Genomic DNA, 15,660 nt, shown 5'->3' with positions numbered 1-15,660 from the left:
GGACGCCCGCCATTTTGCGGGCAGATGACGACATCGGCGAAATTGAGAGGAGGAGGGGTGGCGGCGAGTCTATTTGGCCAGTCAGATAATTGATGAAGATGATCGGTTTGATGTAGATATAGGTGCGTGGAGATGATGTGTTATAGACGCAGGGAAACTGCTTACGTAACGGGCAAGCTCTTTTTAGGACTACAAGTCCCAGCTTTCGCCAAAGTCATTTAAGTGGCTGGTAAATGGCGATGCATGCTGGGAGATGTAGTTTCATGAAGGAGGAAAACTGCATGTTCTTCTGTGTCGTAGCGATTTATGCTCACACCACGTGTGCAGCACATGTTTTATGGGAAGTCCGTCAGATGTAGGATGCTTACTGGTAAACTGTACTGGTCAGCTATGTATCTTTTATGCCAGTCCCTTATTTTGTTGCTAATCCACTGTATATCTTATTTTACACATTGTTACATTTTAGTCTATTAAAGGTTATTTTAGCCATTTGAAATGATTGCTAGTGTGTACACACTCTAATTGTGCCTCTATATATTATAGAAGTTGTTTGGCTCCTTAATAACAATCCACTATTTAACAGAACTAGGAGCAAATTTTGCTCACAGACAAACCACATTGAGGTGCAAATTCAATTTCTTTGCAATGCAGGAAAAATACTCGCTAAAGTATACAAATACTGGGTATCTTTAATTTTACAATCTGTTTAACTAGTTGAACTAGGACCCACCCCCACCCCCCTCCAAATCTAGTAAATTGATGGTTGGTGGGGGACTGGGTATCATCTGCATACAAATAAAGGAGCCACTATGAGGATATTAGTCAAGAGAGTGTTTCTTTAGAATGCAAATGACAAAAAGAACAAACTTGCAAACAAAGTCACAAAAGGTTGTTAGCATAAGGAAACAGGACTGAAGCCCTTGGATCTTTAATGCTGGACACACACACTCCAATATTGGCCAAATGTACTGATAAGGTTACAGGCATAGCTCAAAATGTAATTACACAGCAAGTGTTTAAAGTGATTATTCACATCTCTTACCAGATAAGAGATTTTAAATGCATTTAATTTCTGTTAGATGTTACACAGCAGAAATTAGATTTCATAGAGTGATCTGAGCCAACTAAAACTAGCAGTCATTTATAAGATAATAATTTAATGAGATATAATTGCAAAAACCAACTGGGAGATTCAATTAATTCTCCATACCTGTCTATCAGTACCTCTAAATCAAATTTACTATTTTCAACCCTGGGGGTAAATTTTTCAAGTTGCAAGTTTCCAGTGGGTTGGTTTTAGTGGAGGTGTCGCCTATAGCAACCAATCAGATTCTAAATATTATTTATCTAGTAAATTCTACAAAATGATAGCTAGAATCTGATTGGTTGCTACAGGCAACGTCTCCGCTTTTGAATCCCGCCAGAAACTCACAGCTTGATAAAGTTACCCCCATGGTTGAAAATAGCAAATTAGAACTATGAGGTACCAAATCTACACCCTGTACAAAACACAATATTCTCCAACTCCATATTCTATGAAAGAAATACCACAACCTTTACCTCCAATTTATAGACAAAAAAGTGTTGCTATTTTTTTTTATACAATATGGAGTTAATTTACCTCCATTTTAAGAACAGATTATCTCAACTTTCTGCTCCTCTATTTTTATAGAATTCCTATTTTTTTAGAGGCTTCAGAGCAGAAATTCAGAAATTAGATTTCATAGAGAGTGATCTCAGCCAACTAAAACTAGCAGTCATTTGTAAGATAATAATTTAATGAGATTTAATTGCAGAGACCAAGGGGGGTGATTCAATTAATTGCGAAGTGCTGCGGGAGCCCTGTGCGATGCACCCCTGAGTGTGCTTCTGGTTAATAAGGCATTGAAATTTCAGGCCAGACATAACTGCGGAGCCTCATCGCGTTAAGCTCCCACTGGACTTTGCATAGAATTGAATCTCCCCCCAAAAATCACAAGTGTACTTTAAGTCTAACCAACCCCAACGTTGCTAGGGTGAGGGGTAGGATATTTGTTCAATTTGACAAATTACATGTGTGACCAAATTGGACATTATTTCTGGAACTCCCACCAAATGAAAGGATCAAACATGTGTCTTTAAAACCATTACTGTTGTAGCACTTATTATTAATAATAATAATAATAGTAATATTTGTTTATATAGTGCCAGCATACTCAGCAGAAATTATGGAATTTTTAACAAACAAAATAATAAAACAAACTTGGGTATTAACAAAGAGAGGAAGAGGTAATAGGGCCCTGCTCACAAAAGCTTACAATCCATTGTAATTGATCCACTGGAAAAAGGCAGAATGTCCTGACCTAGACATTAATATTTATTTTTACCAATTATCCAAACCTCACTTAAATAAAGGATAATATGTGTAAAACAATCGGAAAAAAAAGCACATTTTAGCTAAAGCACGCTAAGGCTTTGTTGCTACAGCATATTACATGCATCAATGGAGCATTTAGCCAAATGCTGAACGCAGCATCCATAAATTTGTCCTCGCACATGTAGGTCTCTATGGGCGCCTATAAAAGTCACATAAAAAAAATTTTGTCTAAAAAAATTTATTTTTTCTTATTTGTGGGCCTGCTGTAATTTGCTTTATTGAATGGAATTTAACTCTTTGAACTTTTGATAGCAGGGGCCATGAGAAACATACTTAATCTTATGTGCTGATTGGTGCCTAAATGAGATTTGCACAGGTTTCCTGTTTCCTTTGAAGTCCTATGTGAAAAACACCTTCTGCAGGGGACATACTTTGATACATTTGGTCTCTGTTTACCTATTACAGACCAAATTACACCCACAAATGTTTAACATTAACTCTTTTAGTGCAGTAAGTTACCAAAATAAGACCCAAATGTAACATTGTGTTTTGACCTCTAGAACACTTAGTATATCTAAGACCCACATAGTTTTAGTCAAACACGTATACACTGCCATTGACATTAAAACAATGTATGTTTCATTGCAATGCAGTTTTCATTCTCAGAATAATGTATAAACTACAAAGTATTTTAGGTTTTATTTTAAATGCGGTGTATAGTCGCTTTTATACTGAAACATAGTGATACTTTTAGATAAGTGACAAAATAATTCCACCGTTTGTCAATAGCCTAAAACAGCGCTGTCCAAATATTTACACAAAGAAAGCGCATCTATGTTACACCTGCTTTTGGGCTGAATTGGGTCGATTCAATTAGGCTGCGTTATAATAGGAATAACGCGGCCTGCACACTATTACTGTTACTACGGTGAAAGTGCCCAGCATTATGGTTAGTACGGTAATTTTAACGCTGATTTTTGCCCGCAGCCCTCGGGTCCGTGAGTAAAAATCTGAGTTAAAATTACCATATTAAAGGTAATTAGCGTCACTTTATTCCTAGACTAACGTGGCCAAATTGAATAGGCCCCATGTCATACAAGAGTTTATGCGAGTTCCCAGGGATGGGTTTGGGAGGGTATAAAGGGATACGTAAAGACCAGGGTTGAAATCAGCAAATAAGAACTATGAGGTAATAAATCTACACCCTGTACCTATTTGGTTACTGTGCATAATGGTAGACTGACTAAAATGTTCTCATATAATAGGAAGACAAGTGTTTGGTAAATAAGAGCATCACATACCATAAATCACACTACCACAGGACACGTGGAAGAAAAATCAGCATTATCACAGGATCCATGACGAAAGGTGGTACTTTAAATCTGTCACTCTGTAATATGGGCACCGTGTATGACCTTAAAGGACATATTTCATGACCATCATCCTTACAGATTCTCCCAGTGTGGAAATATCATCATCATCATCATTTATTTATATAGCGCCACTGACTCTGCAGCGCTGTACAGAGAACTCATTCACATCTGTCCCTGCCCCATTGGAGCTTACAGTCTAAATTCCCTAATATAGACACACACTCACACACATAGAGAGGGAGACAGACAGACAGGTAGAGACTAGGGTCAATTTTGATAGCAACCAATTAACCTACTAGTATGTTTTTGGAGTGTGGGAGGAAACCGGAGCACCCGGAGGAAACCCATGCAATCACAGGGAGAACATACAAACTCCACACAGATAAGGCCGTGGTCGGGAATTGAACTCATGACCCTAGCGCTGTGAGGCAGAAGTGCTACCACTTCGCCACTGTGCTGCCCATATGGTGACCAGGTCAGAATATTTCTGTTCTGTGTTCCGCATACCTCATAGTAGTGTATTATGAGGTCAGCATGATGCTCTGATAGCTCCAAGTACATTTCCACACAGGGAGAAAATGGAGGCAAACTGTCCATAAAATGGTGTTTAAAAAAAAACTCCATTTTCTTTTATTCTATAAAAGATAATACTACAACCTTTACCTTCAGTTTAAAAACAAAAAGTGGTGGTATTTTTTTTACAATATGGAGTTAATTTACCTCCATTTTGAGGACAGTTTACCTTAACTTTCTGCTTCCTCTATTGTTTCCCTCTACAAATTGGCTATCAGTCTGAAGGACAATATCTGGACTTATATGGCCAACTTTACAAGAGACAACAATATTATCTTATCACAGTTCTGGACAAATCTCAGTTGCCATAGTGACTAAATAAATGCACCCTGGTGATTAGAGGAAGTCTTCCTGCTCCGTGTGAGCGCCTCCTCTTTTCCTATGTTGGAGATGGATTCTACATGGCAGACCCAAATCCTGTTGAGATTAAAATAATTCCCTGTATTTCTGTTTTACACACACACAGCTATTACTATAATATGGCCAGAATTATTCTCGCTTGAAATCTGTAGAGGGCAATTCTTGGGGCTGGTATTTAATATTTTTTGTGGCAAAGGCTGGTGTGTAAGAATTTAGTGGGGGCACAAATGTTTTGTAGTAACTGTTTTGTATATCTCACATCAGGGTTAGATTTAATAAAGCTTCTAAAAAGGAATAGTGGAGGTGTTGCCCATAGCAACCAATCAGAGTCTAGCCATCATTTATCTGGTACACTCTAGGAAATGATGGCTGGGATGTGACTAGTTGCTATGGGCAACACCTTCACTTTTTTAAACCTGCAGTTTAGTAAATATACCCCTAGGTCTGAGAAGTGTTCAGCATGTGGCTCTTCCTTACTGTAACATGGATGTTGCACACTTAAGACACATCAATAACATATAGCGGATCCTTTTGCTTGATAGATAAACCGTTAGGCAATTGTTTTCATGCTGAATACAATATTGTGATTTCTCAGAAATACCTACAATCTGTTCATTTATATAACTTATTTTTGACAAGGGTTTATTTCCATTTTTTTCTTGAAATGTCTAGTAAAACATAGGCATAGATAATTCTCATTATTACTCTTCTCATTCTATTAATACGAGTAAGTTCCACTTTCTCAGCTGTACTAGGATGAAATATAATTTTATACCCTGCAATAACTGGTGGGTAGTATGTCAAGTGTCAGAGATACAGGGATTTGTTTTAACTTTCCTCCTGAATTATCACCCTAACACAAACATACACAGCTTTTGGAACCAGAAGGAGTTTTACTATGTTTTTTGTTTTGTTTGTTTTGTTTCATTGTCCTGGGTGTCCAAAAAGTTCATTTATGTGATATTTACCATATATTTGCCTTTGGTAAAATAACTATGAATTGTATTTTATTACAGCACTGTACAATCAGAGAATGTTTATTTAGTTCTCCTTTTGTAACATACGTGTATTTCATATATAAGGCATTTTATTACTGTAGCAAAACATTTATTTTATGATTGTCTGCAAATCTTAATATTTGATCATCTACCTCTAGTATAAGTATATTTGAAGTCAGGTCACAGAGATTAAAGTATGAAAAGCTCTTTTTTGTGGAGAAATCAGGTGTTCCCACCAGTAAAAGGGCTTGAATTCAATTCACCTTATATATTAATAAGGTTACCAGCAGTGATAAACCCCTGTTGGTAGAGGCTATTTATCAAGCATTGAGGCAGTATTTCCTGTTCTATTAACACCATCATCAGATATTGTTACCATAAGAAAAACATTTAGAAAATTATTTAGTCTTGGAATAAAGCAGTTGTGTCTAATGTAGCACCGTTTACATTATTTGTATTGATTTATAAAAGGGTTTTTGCTAATTATACGGTCGACACTGTATCTCACCAGCATTGTGCTGCTTTTTCCATTTGAATCATTGTTTTAAACTCTCCCGCTGCCTGGCTGAAATCAAGATTCGCTCAAGCGGAAGATTGGAAAACAGCAGTTCAAGTGAAAGAAGCGGTTCTGGTAAACTACAATGATGGCCATATAAGTACCAAAGGAAACAAATAAGCTTATTTTTTTAATAGGATTACTTACATTTTCAAATAACAAACATTTTATTTAAGTTATATACTAATTTTAAATATTCTGCAACTGCAACACTATTTTTGTAATAGTAAAAATTATCAAATATTTTTAATACTATTATATTAAAATACTGAACATGTACTTACCCAGAGTGTTTTTTTTTTTCTTTCTTTCTTCCCCTGTGTCTGTCTTTATAAGTTTCTCTCTCTCTACATTTCTTTATCTGTTCCTGTCTTCTCAAGATTCCTTTTGTATGGGGGGGGCGGTATGGGGTGGGAGGGGGCGGAGGTTTCAGACATTGTGCACTGCCTATGGTAGCCTCCCACTTCCAAAAATGCTCCCATTGAATTCCTTGGGCAGGCACTCTGGCCTGCTGGGTAGTATTGGTTCAGGCCGTGTCAGACACCATCACAAAATTGGTCCTATAGGATTCCTCTAATGTGCGCCGTTGTAGGACCAATGATGCAGCCCCATGTAGTACTACCAGGCCAGCCGGATGCTCTCCCAAAGCATTCATTAAGGATCCCACCAGGCGTTAGGATTAATGTCTTTTAGGGCTTTACACACTGGAATCAAAGTCAATTACTGAAAGCCCATTTAACAGGCCTCAACAACACCTTGTAAACGCTATTTAACGCCAGGGCTCCAAAATATAATGTAACCAAATAGACCTGTACACACATGGTTTCTGACAAGCGTCTGCATTGTACGCTGAGTCAATTTAGAAATTGCCCTCAACGTTAACAATTGTTAATATAATGGAGGACTATGGGAACAAACACATTAATGAATGTTTCTCAGAGCTTTCCTGAAGCAAGTTGAACTTTATAAAAGCACTTGGCCCACAGTCTAATAAAGCAGCTGGAAATTTTTCTGTGTTTACTTGGAAAGTTATAAACACCAAATACAACATGGGTTCACTATATGTTAGTCTATTGTCCAGTAACATTGCACATCTGCAGCCATCTTGTTTTGTGTGTTTTTGTTTTTTATTTGAATGCAAGTGGAATAATCAAAGCAAAAAACAATAACTTAGGTTACCTTTCATGGAAATCAGGGGGGGAGAGGGTATTTGAATTCATAGAAGAAAAGTGGATATGGGCTTTGCCATGGGGTTTGATTTAATGGGTGGTTACCTTGCTCTTGGATCCATAGATCATCATGAAGGGCAGGAAATGCGTTCAGTTTATACAACAAGCTTGATGTATCCTGCATGCAATGAGCTGTTTGCTTTGTCACAGCCACCAGATAGTATGAGCCCTTACATTGTCATCACACAGCTGAAAGAAGCTGTGGACAAAACACATTTTTAGTTTTCATAATAGAAGTTGCTAGCAGTCAGTACAATGTATTTATTCTTTATATTCTGCTCCTGTATCTGTCTCATTGTGCATAGAAAAGGCCCAGTCTATATGCATTCACTTGCTAATTGGTTACAACATGACCTTTAGTTTATCAATGCACAGCAGGCAGCCAGCTTCCCGTTATCACATGCATATATACACAGGGTGTTGTCTGCCTTTTATTGAAATGTACCTCTCCAGTCTTCTGTTTTAACAGACTGGCACTATATATGGTATTCTCATGTCTTCCCTGAGTGTGCTTTGCTTTAAATATTCATCATGTTTTTGTAAAGCTAAACTAAACAAACCTATTGTCACTTTGTCTCATCTGCTTTATTCCTGGCAGCACAACAAATGGTTAAAGCTGTATCAGCAATGTTCATCCCATCCTTGCAACAATAGAGTCCATTCACATGGGCAATATTTGCATGATTTCTATTATTGCTGGAGTTGCCTGAGATTGTTCTCATTGTTCTGTATGGGCCTGTTCATGACCAGCATCACACTGCAGCAATGTATGGATACCAGTAACTCTAATTTCAACAAGGGCACGTGTAATCTGCTATAATATTAATAAATATGCCTTCTTCTGCTTTTTGCTGCCTTTAATACACCCCACTGCTGTACAGTGCTCTGTGAACTGCTTCTGAGTTGATGAGGCACAATTAGTACATAGCAAGAGTAGGTCACTCGCTCAACAGTCTGCAGTATATAGATATATATATCTATATATAGGTATAGTGCAGGAGTTTAAAACAAATTACACCCATTGGCTTAAAACGAGTCAGAATGTGCATGCAACATATCACAGACAGTCACAAACAAAACACAGATTATCATCAGCAGCAGCTATTTATATAGCGCCACTAATTCCGCAGCGCTGTACAGAGAACTCATTTCCATCAGTCCCTGCCCCATTGGAGCTTACAGTCTAAATCCCCTAACACACACACAGACACACACACACACACACACACACACACACACACAGACCGAGAGAGATTAAGGTCAATTTATTAGCAGCCAATTAACCTACCAGTATGTTTTTGGAATGTGGGAGGAAACCGGACCACCCGAAGGAAACCCACGCAAACGCAGGGAGAACATACAAACTTCACATAGATACGATTCGATGCATGTGATACTAATGACATGACATGAATCCCTAATGCAGCGGCCCTAGCCTTAATTTTATGGGTCCGTTAACATGGACCTTTTATCAATTATTACTGTTTGGAGGTAAGAACAGGAGGGTAAATATGCTGGGTCTTAAATTATTATATACTGGTCATTGTTTTTAAATGTGGCTCTGTTACAGTGTAGCAAACACACAGCATTAACTGTTCACCGGTCAACCTGGTGTAAACTGACTGTTTGCCACCTATTTGTACCCACCAATTTTAATCACTTATTTTTTGTGCTAATGATTTCTTTGCTGTGTGCGGACTGTTGTGGCCAAATCACCAGAACAAGGAATGGCTCACACTTCAGTGTTGTATCTTTTAAAGTGGTTTGTTTCTTTACTGTGCCAGTTAATATCAAATAGCTAATCTTATTTCCTTATTGTTTTAAACTCCCAATAAATTACAGAGAGGATTAGATGTGACATGAAGTAGAGAAGTGCTTGACAGGTCAGTGTTATATTTAATCCTAGCTTATGTTTTATGTTAGGTAAAGCTTATCAAAAACATGGCATGCTCTTCGTAAACATAATGGGTATGAGTCATTAAGACACAGTGAGCAAAACAAAAGTTTGCTTTAGAATTCCCGTAAGTCCCTTATCCATACAACCGGAGTCATCAAGGAGCAGATGTGAAGATACATGTGTTGTGATGACTACGGTGTAGGTGCGCTCTGCTGTACTAGACCAGTACCTGCAGGATACGTAGACAGGGGCGGGCTGGACTGGGGGGCAGCGGGCCGCTCAGTTTAATGGCTATTGGGGCGGGCCCCGCGTTCCCCCCGTGGATGCAGTAATTACTTAATTTTACCTGCGGCCGCATCACTTGTCACGCGATGCGGCCGCGTCAGTGCACAGGCGTCATGTGACACGCGATGCGGCCGCGTCATAATGACGCGGCCGCATCGTGTGTCACGTGATGCGGCCGCCTGTGCGCCCCCCGGGCTGAAGCCTGCCAGCCCGCGCCTGTACGTAGAATAACTATGTACAATATAAACTCACTAAAGAACGCACAGAGAAAAAACTATTCAAATAATGTTCCCTGTCAATAATATAGGCATTAATGAGAAACGTACATTAAAAAAAGAGATTTTTTTTTCATGAAAAACAATTATTAGGCTGTTGATCACATACATATTTACAGTGGCTCCAGATCGCTTGTTATCGCACGTATTCACAGCCGTCATCACTATTAAACTAGTCCTGTAGCTGGAGCAAGAGAAAAGGCAGAAAACCAGCTTACTTCTGAATGCGCCTGAACCTGCGCGGGAACGCCCCTTCTACACCTCGTTCCCTCGGTGAACTCGTAGGGTGTAGTAAGTGTCCTTTGCGCTCTACGATGACTTGGATTTGGTTGCGTGACTTGGTGTATAGTCCAGTTCTGGGTATGTGCAGAATGAATGTGCGGACTATAGGCAAATAAAAAGCAGATACACTCCTTAATGACTCAATGTATCTGAGTTTTCTGTGACGCTATGTAATGTGCACAGAAGTGAGAATTGAGTGCATTATTCTGATATAGTACATATTTTTTTTAAAAAAAGTAAAGGTTTTGTAGAATAAAATGTTAGTACTTAAGCCTTAATGATGCTCTGTACAACAGCCCCCACTAATTTGGCCCAGGGGGCTCCATTTCACTGACTTGAATAAATCATCATCACCATTTATTTATATAGCGCCACTGATTCTGCAGCGCTGTACAGAGTACTCACATCAGTCCCTGCCCCATTGGAGCTTACAGTCTAAATCCCCTAACACACAGACAGACAGAGAGACTAGGGTCAATTTTGATAGCAGCCAATTAACCTACTAGTATGGTTTTGGGAGGAAACCCACGCAAACACAGGGAGAACATACAAACTCCACACAGATAAGGCCATGGAATAAAATATGCACTTTATATGTATCTTAGACAGGTTTTTAATATACTAATGGAGAGCATGAGACAAAGTTACATTTAGGATAAAGTAGGGAGAATGCAGGATGGAATATTGTCGCATCTTGTACTATTTATTTATTTCGTGTCCATGTTCAGTGTTGCATTTTCTCTCTCACGTATTCCCTGCTTTCTATTTCGTTTACTTGTAGATGGATGAGACAGAGCACATAGGGGTAGCACACAGTAATTGACCGTGTATATAGAACTGGATATTTACATTTTAACTACTTTGGACATGCTGATGAATAGATTCCATTGGGTCCCCAAAATTCAAAGTTTCATCATGTACTCAATACTAAAGCTGGTTACACATCTATGCAGTTAACGTGCAGATTACACAATTCACAACCGCTTGGTCACATATTGCAAGAGTGTGTACGGTCCCAAGATCATGTTTTACCAAACATACCACATCTGTTGATTTGGTTTTCTAAACTTCCTGAAAATCACGATCAACGATGGAAGGATGACGGGCACATGCGGAAGTGCGCAGGGGTGTAGGAACTGTTGGGTGGGCAAAGACTGTGTTTCCCATGAACTTCTACACAAAAGCCTTCATGCTACTTTCTGAAGTCATGTTATCTGTTCTAGACTTGTAAAACTTTTTTAAATTATAGATTGTCTTAGTATAATTACTAAATGTTCTTTAACATAGATTGCCTTAGTATAGATTTAATACAGATTGATTGATTTCTTTATTTAAAAAACTCTTAAGTGTTCCATAAACATTTAATAAATAACCTGTATCGATGATGAACAACTGTTCACTTTACTTTTACCCTGAATTTCGTGCGGTGCGTCCAGTGACAAACAGATATAGCAATTTAAATTTATAGCACAGACCATAACTAGTGAGGCAGTGACTGTAGATTTAAAAATACTCTCAATCAAATGAGATTAGGCTGTAAATGAAATCTGAATAAAAACTAGTTTAAAGACTATGAAAAATGTACATTTTTAAGATGAAAAATGTAATTTATCTATCTTCCTAACAGCTGTTGTACTAATTGGTAGTCAATATTAATAATATTTATTTAATAATGTATAAATACATTTTTATAGTAAAAGAAACAATGAAACTGGGGTTGGCGAAGCCCCGGAAACACTGACAAAAATGAACATAGGATTGGGAGTCTTTGTATATCTACAGTCACTGTTACAACTGTCGTAAAAGAAGATACCAAATACGAGAAAAAGGGGCTCCAAGCTCTATAGTAGTCCTACTCACGACCAGCAGTGTTAGCAGGTATCTGTACAGTGTGTACGGAGTCACAATCTTTTAAGCAGATGGTTTGATAGAAGATCACAGATCTGTAGGTAAATTGTGTAGGTGTGAACGCATGAATAGACATGCTCATCGGGACTTTCAGTCCTTGGCAAAATCGGTATAGAAAACGCAAGATTGCATAGGTCTGTACCCAGTCCAACAATCCTTCAGTGAGCAAATGTTACCTTTCTCAAGGATGGCACTAGTGGCATTAGCCCTTGGCAGCCTCTCACTGCAAGTGGCATGGTGCCCTAGAATCATGGCTGCCCTGCCTAACTGGACTGCTGGGGGTGGGTTTGGTTTAGATACACGAGGAAAGTGATCTTCCAGATATTACTAGCCCTATATATTATAACAGTTTCTGACAGACAATTAAATTGGTGTTCCCTTACACATTTAGGATCCCTGTAAACATTAGAAATCACAGGACAAGTTAAGGGGTATATTATATTAAGAGCATACTTGCCAACTTTTCCTCGTTGGCTTCAGGGAGATCCCGTGGGAGGTGGTCGTGCTGGGGCGGGGCTTGATGAATTGCATAATTATGGCACCGCTTCTAAATGATTGTCACAATTTTGGCCAATTACAACAGGGGGCAGGGCTAAGATTACACAATATTTGTGTCATTAAGCGCCCCTCCCCCTGCCACTTATCTATTGCTGGGACGAGAACCAGGGGGTTGCCCTGCTCTCCCGGGAGGTCTCCCAGAAATGCTGGAATCTTCCACACATTCCAAGAGAATAGGCAACTATGTGTTAAAGAAAAGCAGCTAATGAATCTCTAGAGACTGAAGTGTCTTTTACATTTCTGTCTCCACTACTAAAGTCATGTTGTCTTACCTATCAGTCTTTGATTAAATCTTGGTCTTCATGAAAATGGTCACCTCCATAGGCATCAATACATGGACATAGGACACAATTTCTGAACTGTGTCATCATGCCACAAATGGCGAAGCCAACCACGTCTTGTACTGGCTCAGCATCAGGGAGAATGCCAGACTCTTCAGGCAGTGAGGGAGATCACCCCTATTTCAGGTAGTCTCCCTGACATTCAGGGAGAGTTGGCAAGTATTATTATGAGTTGAAGGGCGTTTTTAAAATGTTTTCCCTTTTTTCCCCTTTACTTGACTGTGGTATGAAAAGAATGCCCTCTGTCCTTAAACAAAAAAAAAATAACATTTGCTTGGGAATTAAAAATGCAAAACAAAAATTCCTGCAAAACCACTGCAGAGTAAAATGTAAAACATGGTTGAGCCTCCTGGGAAAGAACTTAGCCACAGACCTGTGACCATACTTACCAACTCCCGGGAGAGGGGGCGTGACTGGAGGGCGGGAGGGGGCGGGATGAGGCCAATCGCGCCATTTTGGCCCCGCCCCCGCTAAAACGTAATTTGCGTCGCGGGGGCGGGGCCAAAATGACGCGATTGGCCTCGTCCTGCCCCCTCCCGCCCTCCAAAATGGCGTGATTCACAGAGAATCGCGTCAAATGACGCGATTCTCGGTGTGAGATTGGGATGCGGGAGAAATGCCAGCTTGCCCGGGAGACTGACCCGAATTTCGGGAGTCTCCCGGACTTTCCGGGAGAGTTGGCATGTATGCCTGTGACACTGAACGGGTTAAGCGTGCTTCCCAAATAACTGATCATCCACGTCAATTTAAATCAGTTATACAGGCATATTTTGAAAATTCTTAGCCATACTAGTCTGTATAGAGATTATAACATTTCACAAGCCTTGCTGCAGGATTTTCGCAGGCCTAGCAGAAATGTGACATGCTGGTTCAGTGTGTCTTGTGTGGGAGGCCCGAGAGAGAGAAGCCTTGTTCTGTTACACATGTTTTAGGATAGCTATTCCTTTCCTGTTTGTACTGATCTACAGGGCTGAGCAAACTGGGACTGTTCCAGTAAAACCAGATTATTTGGATGTTTGTGTGTGCAGGGGGAAGGGAAACAGAACATGCAAATGACAGCGTAAAATGCCTTTTATCCCAGAGTCTGGTACAATAGACACTTGACACCAAACAAATAACATTTCATACAATGAGAGCTCGATACCTTCACTAGATATATACAGATCTCTAGATCATATACAATGTATCAATACAAATTTTACAGTAAGTCATAAATCTGTCCCGTACATAAGCACAAAACACTACCGATTTAACCTGTTACATTATTATTTACCAATTTGTAATATTACTTAGTGGCAGTCTCTCCATTTTGCAAATTAGGTAGTGTTCAAATTACGCAGTTTTCGAAAGCTGGCCACAGGCAAATTAGCACAATACCGTAGTGTGTAGCTCAGATGCCATCAGCATGTCTGAAAATGGGCTGAATGCAATTGATTGGATCACTTTTGGATATGCCCAAAGGCCTTTGTCGTCTTATGGGTGCCCTCATCTTCCATATGCATTAACTGGCCCCCCAAAGTGATCCGTCTTGAATAGGAAGATCTCTCTGATTTGGCAATCTATATGTGTTACAGCATGATCAGCCTGGGTGGTGATTGAAAGGAGAGCGTCAGACATGAATTATTAGACCCCTGCATTCTATTGAGTTATAGTGATGAATATAGTTTTAAAACACATTTATTTTCTCCTTCTGAGAGATGCATAGGCGAGGCAAGATGAGAGGTGGCAGGTGGGACTTATGATTTGTGGTATTGAGTGGGTAGGGTAATCGACCATCTAGCCTCACCCAGCTTTTCTTTACTGAGGGCGCAGGGCTTGATGAACCTATTTGTCCTTGCATTTTATTTGATGTTATACGGGTGCAATAGAAGCAACGTAGTTCCACTCCTATTCTACAGTATCATAGGGAAGCTATCTTGGTTGGCATAGTTCTGCGGCATCTTTTTCATTGGGTCATCTCCTTTCACTTAAAGTGGGTTCTACTCTTTAAAATATGTTTTGGTATTTAAATTGCCGTCCTTGTAATATTACTATTGTTTTTCTATTTATCATCGATGAATGGATGCCTCTTACATATCTCCCAAGATCTGAACAAAAAATATCTAGGACAAAATAAGACCAGCCCCTGATCAAACCAAGGCATGCCCAAAATCTGCCTATAGATGCCATGGTCTTTCCAATCATTCACCAAATCATTTCCTCTTCCTGATAGGCCTTATTCCTTTGGGGTGTCATACAATTGGGACTGTTCCATCAAAAACATACTAGTAGATTAATTGGCTGCTCTTAAAATTACCTTAGTGTCTCTCGGTCTGTGTATGTATTTAGGGAATTTAGACTGTAAGCTCCAATGGGTCAGGGACTGATGTGAGCGAGTTCTCTGTACAGCGCTGCGAAATTAGTGGAGCTATATAAATAGGTAATGATGATAATTATTGTGATGTATTGTATACACTTACGTGAGGTATGAAAACTAGAGATGCTTGGGCTCGGTTTTCTGAAAACCGAGCTCACCTGAACTTAGGGGATCCGAATAGGCTCGCGAGCCGGCTCGTTACTTCCGTGCTTCCTCGGATCTGAATCGAGGCAAAATGTCATCATTCCGTCATCAGATCTCGTGAGTTTGGCATTCTATAAGTACCGTCCTCCACAGCGATCCAGCGCCATTT

General features: G+C 39.5%; 1 protein-coding gene across 1 annotated transcript in view; it reads left to right on the top strand.

Moving 5' to 3' along the window:
* Nucleotides 1-15: 15 nt before the first annotated feature.
* Nucleotides 16-15,660, top strand: part of SNX31 (sorting nexin 31) — an 88,060-nt gene continuing 72,415 nt past the window's right edge. The window contains exon 1 of the mRNA XM_075213891.1: nucleotides 16-122. The gene's annotated coding sequence lies outside the window, so the exon portion shown is untranslated. The remainder of the gene's footprint in view (nucleotides 123-15,660) is intronic.

The sequence above is a fragment of the Mixophyes fleayi genome, chromosome 5 (genome assembly GCF_038048845.1).
Source record: "Mixophyes fleayi isolate aMixFle1 chromosome 5, aMixFle1.hap1, whole genome shotgun sequence".
Lineage (NCBI taxonomy): Eukaryota > Metazoa > Chordata > Amphibia > Anura > Limnodynastidae > Mixophyes > Mixophyes fleayi.
This window is presented reverse-complemented; position numbering and strand designations above follow the sequence as displayed.